This window comes from Eucalyptus grandis, chromosome 8, assembly GCF_016545825.1.
Source record: "Eucalyptus grandis isolate ANBG69807.140 chromosome 8, ASM1654582v1, whole genome shotgun sequence".
Lineage (NCBI taxonomy): Eukaryota > Viridiplantae > Streptophyta > Magnoliopsida > Myrtales > Myrtaceae > Eucalyptus > Eucalyptus grandis.
In genome coordinates, this window is record NC_052619.1 from 7,579,366 (window position 1) to 7,587,837 (window position 8,472).

At 41.8% G+C, this 8,472-nt stretch overlaps 1 long non-coding RNA gene and 1 pseudogene across 1 annotated transcript; both read left to right on the forward strand.

Moving 5' to 3' along the window:
• Positions 1 to 924: 924 nt before the first annotated feature.
• Positions 925 to 2,935, forward strand: LOC120286800. Its single transcript, XR_005545511.1, has 2 exons — positions 925 to 1,279; positions 2,872 to 2,935. It is a non-coding gene; the product is annotated as an uncharacterized LOC120286800 (long non-coding RNA).
• Positions 2,936 to 4,993: 2,058 nt separating this feature from the next.
• On the forward strand, positions 4,994 to 7,838 carry LOC104416125 (annotated as a pseudogene).
• Positions 7,839 to 8,472: the final 634 nt, after the last annotated feature.

Below are 8,472 nucleotides of genomic sequence, written 5' to 3' on the forward strand. Positions count from 1 at the left end.
GCCCGGTTCAGATTGTCGATCGTAAAGAGCAAGTTCTGCGTACAAAGACCATTCCGTTAGTCAAAGTGGTCTGACAACACCACGGTGTTGAAGGAGCGACTTTGGAGACTGAAGAGTCGATGAGATAATTATACCCCCGCCTTTTTGAGCAAAGTGTGTAAGGGTTTAAATTTCGAGGACGAAATTTTTATAAAATGGGAAGAGTTGTGACATCCTGAAATTCGACCCCGTTTCGATAAAGTGAAATGTGCATATCGTCGGCGTGCCTATGGTCCTTCTTCTCTGAGCTGATCACTCACGAGTTAGCTAACCTATTGGGTGAAGCCGTTAAGGGATATAACCGCGGTAAAATCCCTAAAAGCTACCTAATTGGTTGGATTGGACTAAAATCGCGTCTGGTCGATTTTAATCATGAAATTTAATTCGGTTTTGGGAATCGAATATTCGGACGTGTCACAATTCATTTTTAGAACCGTCTCATCGTCTATCAATTTATTGCCGAGTTCGAAATTTCAAGAAAGAAATTATCGGAGGAAAAATCGAAGACCAAAAGAAAATAGAAAGGGAAAGGGAAGAGAAAAAGAAAATAAGAGAAAAGAAAATAAGATAATGTTATTATTTTAATTCTTTTTCTCTCTCTCTCCCTCTTCTCTCTTTCCTCTCTCTCTCTTCTCTCTCCTCTCCCCTCCCCTTCGTGCGGACACCCCTTCCCCACGCCTACTCTCTCTTCTTATTCTTTTTTGACCAGTCAAACCCCTTATCTCTTCCTTCTCTCTCTCTTCTCTCTCTTCTCCCCACCCCACGTGACCGAACTCTTTCTTCTTCTCCTTCTTTCTTCTTCGTGGAAGGAGCGAACTAGAAGTTGAAGAAGATCGAAAGCGGCAGCCAGCCACCGTCGCCGCCCGTTCCGCCACCCCACGTCCGCCGCTCGCCGCCGTGCGCCGCCTGCCCTCTCCTCCGCCCAGGCGTCCCTTCCCCATGCGAGACAGCTCTGCTCCGCCTCTGTCCAGCTCGATCCGGCCACCTCCGGCCACCGCCTACCTCCGTCCGGTCACCTCGCAGCTCCCCGGCATTCCCCTCACCTTCCGCCGGCCTTCCCTCGCCGTTTTGGCCACCGGAGCAGCCCCGGCCAGCCCCGACCAGCAACCCACGAAATGGGTTTCCAGCGGCTTTAGGCCCGCTTTTGGGCCGTTTCCGGGCCCCGGATCCGTGAGTCGCTTTGGGAACAATTGTTCCTCGCGTCGCCGCCGTCGGATTGATCCGATTTGCGCGCGATTTGGTGAGTAATCTCATTAATCCTGGATTAGTTGGCTAATTATACTTAAGGTTGGTTTAGTTTTAATTAATTATGTTTATGTTGTTAGATTAGAATAAATTAGCAATTATTAGTCAATTGTGATGCGATTTAAATAAATTGATTGCGTAATTAGCAAGTAGACGTGGTCTACTAATTATTGGAAGTGCCTCGGGATTTTCCCGACCCTTAGTGGGCTCAATTAGGCTTTTTGGGCCTAAGTGGATTTTTAGTATTTAAATATTAATTTTCGGAATTAAATTAAATAATTATTTATTTTCCGAAAATTCAACGGAGATGGCTCGGGACCGGAAAATTATGCTGATGACCGTGGTGAAGTCCGTTTATTTAATCGGGCTTTATTTTGAGCTAAATTGAATTTTTAATATTAATTATTTAATTTTCGAAATTAATTAAATTAATTAATTATTTTTCGGAAATTAAGATTTTGATGGCCGACGACCGAAATCTCGTGCTGATCGTTGTGGTGCAGTCCGTTTATTTATTTGAGCTCCACGTTGTATGGAATTGAATAAATTGTGATATTTTAGGGATTTACCCTAAATTGATTGGAATCGATTGAGATTGAATTATCGATTGGTGAATGGCCAAGTATGTTTATTCAGCATTTATAATGCTTTGTTGAGTTAATTTAATTATTTGATTGAGTATTGATTGGTGAATGGCCAAGTATGTTTATTCAGCATTTATAATGCTTTGTTGACTTGATTTAATTATTTGATTGAGAAATCGTTGGGCATTGGTTGTCGGTATTGAAAGTAGATTGGTAACCACTTGAAAGAGGACACGTGGGCTCGGTGAATTGGAATATCACCTGGAAAATGCAAGTGAGTTTAGTGATTGAATATATTGAATTATTTATGTTGGCTCTGTGATCAGTGTATCACCTTGGCGAAAAAGACGCCCGAGAGCATATTGAATTGTTTATGTTGGTTCTGTGATCAGTGTATCACCTTGGCGAAAAAGACGCCCGAGAGCATTGATGGAGCTCTGTGACTAAGTGCAGGCATCTAAAAGGGCACGTGGGCTCGGTGAATTGATGCATCACTTTGGTGAGATAGCACCTAAGAGAATGCACGTGGCCCGGGCATCGTAAAAAGGGCACGTGGGCTCGGTGAATTGATGCATCACTTTGGTGATATAGCACCTAAGAGAATGCATGTGGGCCCAGGCATCTAAAAGGGCACGTGGGCTCGGTGACTTAATGTATCACTTTGGCGAAGAGGTCGCCTGAGAGAATGCACGTGGGCCCGAGGTTCGAGGCACGTGGACTCGGAGACTTGGAATGTCGTCCTAGAGAATGCACGTGGCCTCGCTTTTAGATAATCCTCCGTGGAGAGTGATTTGTGTGGCATGTAATCGACTGGTTCGTTTTGTTTTGAGTAATTGGGTGCCTATTATGAATTGTACTTGCAGGTGAGATCTGAGGCCAAGGTAAGTCCTCTGCCCTGTGCGTGTTTAGGCAGCCTTTAGTATAATGGTTTATCTAATCGGGCTTAGTGGGGTAGAACTCGCTGAGACGTAGTCTCATCCCAGTTTGGGGAAAACCATTTCAGGATCCCGCTGAAGAGCTGAGAAGGAAGAATCCGAGAAGGAGGACTCGGAGGCGAATCTTAAGGAGTAAGATTTTTGGAGGAAGAAGGCAATCCTGAGAGGGGCCTTGAGTGCGGCCCAGTTCGTCTAAGTTTCTGTCTTCTTTTGAGATCTCCATTTTGATGTGAATAGTTTTGAAGTGGTTTGTGTTTTGTATAAAAGTTTGGTTATAAATTTCAATATGAAAAATATGGCCCTGCTTTTCTATCCCATTGTTTTATTGTATGGGGATTTTAACTGCTTCAGCATGTGCTTAATAATTGAAAGGGTCGGCGATACACAGTCCTGCGATATCGCATTATAAAATCGACCAAGTGAGAAGGATGTGTGCGTGCCCGAGGATCGGGGCGTGACATAATCCATGTCACATGTCATTAGTTAGAATAGCATCACATAGACATAACCTAGAATCAACTTGCATATCATGAATTTCATATTGTTTAATCTTTTATTAAACAAGAAAATCCAAAAAGAAATAATCATCATTGCAACTAAAAATAATGTTTAGGGCATGCATTTGTTTTAATTGACATCTTGCAAATATTGGAAAATTAATCATAGTGAGATTATGCTTAGTTTAGTGTATTGAGGTTTGCCCTGTTTCTAGCAATTTATTTATTACTGTGACTTATTTAGTGTTGCATTAATTTATTGTGCCCTTGTATGATCACTCATTACATGTTAGTGCTTTAGGATTAAAACTTGCCAAGACTAAAAGCTAATTTTTTTATGAAATTAAAGAGAAATGGTAGTAAAAGAGAGTTAGATTAAACTATAAATCTTTGGTTCATAAAAGTAAGGTGAATTCCTGCATCTTACTTAGATTGACCCACAAGAGATCAATGACGACACATAATTGAATTGAGCTAATTTGCATGTTAAAATGATTGAATCAAAACCCTAAAGTTGTGATAGATATGAACTTGGAAGAGTGCGCACTAAGTCTTTGGCTTAGTGTTTTACCTCTGGAAAGGTCCTCCTAGTCCTACCGTTTATGATGAATGGGGACGCAGAGCATGTTGGAGGTTTGTTTGTAAAAACAAATTAAGTGCATTTTCCTTGTTCCACATAGGAAAAGTGGGAGGAAGTGGGCTAATTAATAAGTGTGGGGTTTCTTTTTTGTATTTAAAGGAATGATTGGGTGGGGCTAGAACCCACCATATTATTTGACGCGTTTAGTACTTTGCCGCCCGCAGTTTAATTAGAACTAATCCCTTTGTTATTTTATTTATATTTTTTCTTTCGTACGGTTATCTTATTAACTTTAATAATCGATTTTTGTTTGTATCCTTTCAAGACAACCTTTGGAAAAGATACTTATTCAGTTTGCAACTTTTCCCAAAGGATTGCAATTGTTTGTTTTTTAACTTCTTCCGAATGGACGCATTTGTTCATCTAGACAATTTTCGAAAGGATACATTTGTTCGCTTTGCAACCTTTCACAAAGAGTTGTCTACGTTTAAAAAAAACTACGCCTCAAAATCTGACTTTAGTATTTTAAACATCCGTCTTCATTGTTTTACCCAATTTGAAGCCATATTTTCCCTACAGAGCAACCTCATCCATCCATAGAGTTCTCAATCCGATTCCTCTAACTTTCTTTCATTCATTTATTGATTTCCTTCTTTATAAGTATTATTTCTCAACAACACTTTCCCCGCGGAGCTTGTTTGCATATATTCAAATCCATGTCATCAAACCGATTCCCTCGTGAGAGAAACTGTCAAGATATATAAAATTAATTTTCACTTCATAATTCGACAACTCAAACTTTTGGAGCAAATGGTGATTCCTGTAATCTCAAATAATTTATCTTCCATTCAATCGACTTGGGGCCCTCGTCATCCTATGGTCCCCCCTAACTAGCTGGACACATGTACCGTTTACATGGTATAACTTCTCATCTCTCAACTCCGTTTGACCTAAATTAATATGCGCATTACACAAATTAATATCCGCCATATGTGTATAATAGCTCCTCTACGCTCTCCACGCACTCTTTTTAAATCCACCCTAAACACTCCCCAATCTTTCCCATGCATTGTAAGACTGTCTCTCTCTCTGTCTCTGTCTGTCTGTCTGTCTGTCTCTCTCTCTCTATCTCTGCCATTTTCCTCCTTTTGCTTTTGAAACACCAAGTTCTCGTCCTTTGATATTCTTGAGGGAACTCCTCTGAACATCTTGTCTTTTCTGCAATAGGGTCCTTCGGAAATGGCCAACCAACAAGAACAGACCAGTCGACAAAACCCAGATCAAACGGCCCCCGTCTCAGTCGAACCTCGAAGGCAAGACTCGGACAGACCATTGGACCACAACCCGCCAGATTTCCTCTTATCAGTAAGGCTTAAGTACGTGAAACTCGGCTACCACTACCTCATCTCCAAAGCCATATATTTACTCCTCGTGCCACTCCTTGGCATCTCCTCGGCCCACCTGTCGGCCCTCACGGCCCGAGACCTAGCCCAGCTCTGGGACCAACTCAGGTTCAATCTCATTACCGTCGTGCTCTGCTCAACCATCATGGTATTTCTGGTCACTCTCTACTTCATGACCCTACCCAGAAAAGTCTACCTCGTCGACTTTGCCTGCTACAAGCCTGACGACTCTGCCTGCCACAAGTCTGACCCGGCTCGGATATGCACCCATGAGACCTTCATGGAGCGGTCGGAGCTCACGAACGTCTTCACCAAGGAGAATCTTGCTTTTCAGCAGCGGATCCTCGAGCGGTCCGGGCTGGGGCAGCGGACATACGTGCCTGAAGCTGTGCTTCAGGTTCCACCGAACCGGTGCATGGCAGAAGCACGGGCAGAGGCTGAGGCCATCATGTTCGGGGCTGTGGACCAGCTGCTGGCCAAGACCGGGGTCAAGGCCAAGGACATAGGGATCCTTGTCGTGAACTGTAGTGTGTTCAACCCGACGCCGTTGCTGTCGGCGATGATCGTGAACCACTACAAGCTCAGAGGGAATGTTGAGCTACAATATTGGTGGGATGGGTTGCAGCGCTGGATTGATTTCGATCGACCTTGCTAAGCAATTATTACAGGTTTCATTTCTGTTTTCCTCTCTTTTTCGATTATTCAAATTATAGGTTTCATAATAAGAACTTTTTATGAACAACAACCTTAGTGCTATCAAAGCAGACAAGGAATGAAAACCTTCATTTACGAAAGAAATGCTAAATTTAAATTGGGTAATAGAAATTGTATTAGGTTCACTTCCGCAGGCCATTTTATGTTGATAGTGTGTCATATAATTTTAAAACCATTTCATAAAAATTAGAATCACGACAAAAAAAATAATGTATTGTTAATATAACAGTTTTTGAGCTAATGTGAGAATAATGGCTAATTGTGAACCACAAATTCTTGAAAGAGTTGACCCCATAATAGTTTATAATTATTTGTTATTTAATTTTTGTGATCTAAAACAGACTATCATTATTGCAGTAAATTAAAGACTGACCCGATCATTTCCATATAAAAAAAAAAACCAACTTTATTTTGGTGGTGCAAACAGTAAATTTTCGCATATTTTATTTCCCTAGATTATGCTTTGGTTGGTTGGGTAGTGGGAGTCAATGAGTGGTTTGAACTCAAAACCTAGATGTCGTCAAACAAAATGATCCACTGATAAGTCAATTCAAGATTCATTATGCCACATAATATAGCTAGAGTTGAAATAGGACTTTTTCACATTTACGAATTCGATAATTGACAATGGAATTGAACATAAGCTTTGTACATTCTCAATTACTATCTATTCTATCTACTAGGCACAATAGTTTCTAGACTTTCTTACTAGGGAAATTTTATTTTGGTCTCATGAAAATGAAACTTGGGCCTAATCGTAATACTTCTCTGATGAATCAATCACCAGGTAAATCATAACTTTTATGCTCTAGTGGTCAGCCTCGAGAGCATCACCCTCAACTGGTACTTTGGCAACGACCGATCGATGCTTGTCTCAAACTGCCTCTTCCGGATGGGCGGCGCAGCGATCCTCCTCTCCAACCGATCCTCTGACCGCCGCCGCTCCAAGTACCAGCTCATCCACACTGTGCGTACCCACAAAAGCGCAGATGACAAGAGCTACAATTGCGCGTTCCAACAAGAGGACGATAAGAAGATGATCGGTGTGTCGCTCTCCAAGGACTTGATGGCAGTCGCCGGGGAAGCCTTGAAGACCAACATCACGACCCTCGGGCCATTAGTGCTCCCGATGTCGGAGCAACTCTTGTTCTTCGCAACCTTGGTCATGAAGAAGGTGTTCAAGATGAAGATTAGGCCATACATTCCTGACTTCAAGCTGGCCTTCGAGCATTTTTGCATCCACGCGGGAGGTTGAGCTGTTCTTGATGAGGTACAAAAGAACCTTGAGCTCACGGATTGGCACTCGGAGCCATCACGAATGACTCTTTACCGATTTGGGAACACGTCGAGTAGCTCACTGTGGTATGAATTGGCCTATTCGGAGGCCAAAGGAAGGATTAGGAAAGGTGATAGGACATGGCAGATCGGTTTTGGGTCTGGATTTAAGTGCAATAGTGCAGTTTGGAAGGCGTTGAGGACCATCGACCCAGCGAAGGAGAAGAATCCATGGATGGACAAGATTCATGAGTTCCCCGTCCATGTTCCAAAAGCGGTGTCCATCGGATCTACCAAGAAATGAGCGCATCGTTCAGGATTTCACCAAGATAGGCAAGATTGGCTCTGAAGGACACGTAGACCCTTAAGTATCCTTTTGCCTTGAGTTCTTGCACAAGCATCATTCTAGATCTACTTGAGATTAAACTTTTCTTCGCCTGAACCGATTCCTGAAAGAAGTGTGCATTTAGCTTTTGTAATTGTCTATATGACCGGTCAAAGCATGTTTTCTATGGCTGGATTACTTGAAGAAACTATTGTGCTGTTCACCTATATTGCATAGTAAAATCGAGACTTCGAACTTTATATTCCATAAAGGCTTTTAGATATTATTACCTCTCGAATCCTTACTTGTTTCAATGCAAGAACTAACCTAGAAACCTAAAGTCAAACGGCAATTTATTTTGGTTGGTTAGACGACCGTCTGTCGTTTTATTACATGGGACAAAAATATCAAGGGTGAACCAAAGGTCCGAACCGCGGACTCCGTCTTATGTGCAGGAACTCATTTAGACCCGTGGAATCAATTAGACAATCCCCTAGAACGTGGTTATATATTGTGTTTAGGTGAATAATCGACAAGTACTTCTAATTGGTTTTTCTAAAACCTTTTCTTAGAAGTAAAGTTTCTCAAATATTTTATTTAGAGACGCCGAAAGTTGAGATTATCACCAACTATTTTTATTTTTGAATAAGTGGTTGGTAAGAGATTCGAGCTTAACGCGACGATGAATGTGGACTAGATGCACTTTCCCTTTCACTGGTTTTATTGAAGTTTGACACTTGATGGAGACACAGATATGGTCGTTTGACTATCATTGACTAAAATGGAGTTTCCAAAGGGCTAAAATAAATTAAGAAACAAAAGGATCAAATCAAGAAAGTGATATGGAACTGTAGAAAGGGAAATGACAAGGTAAA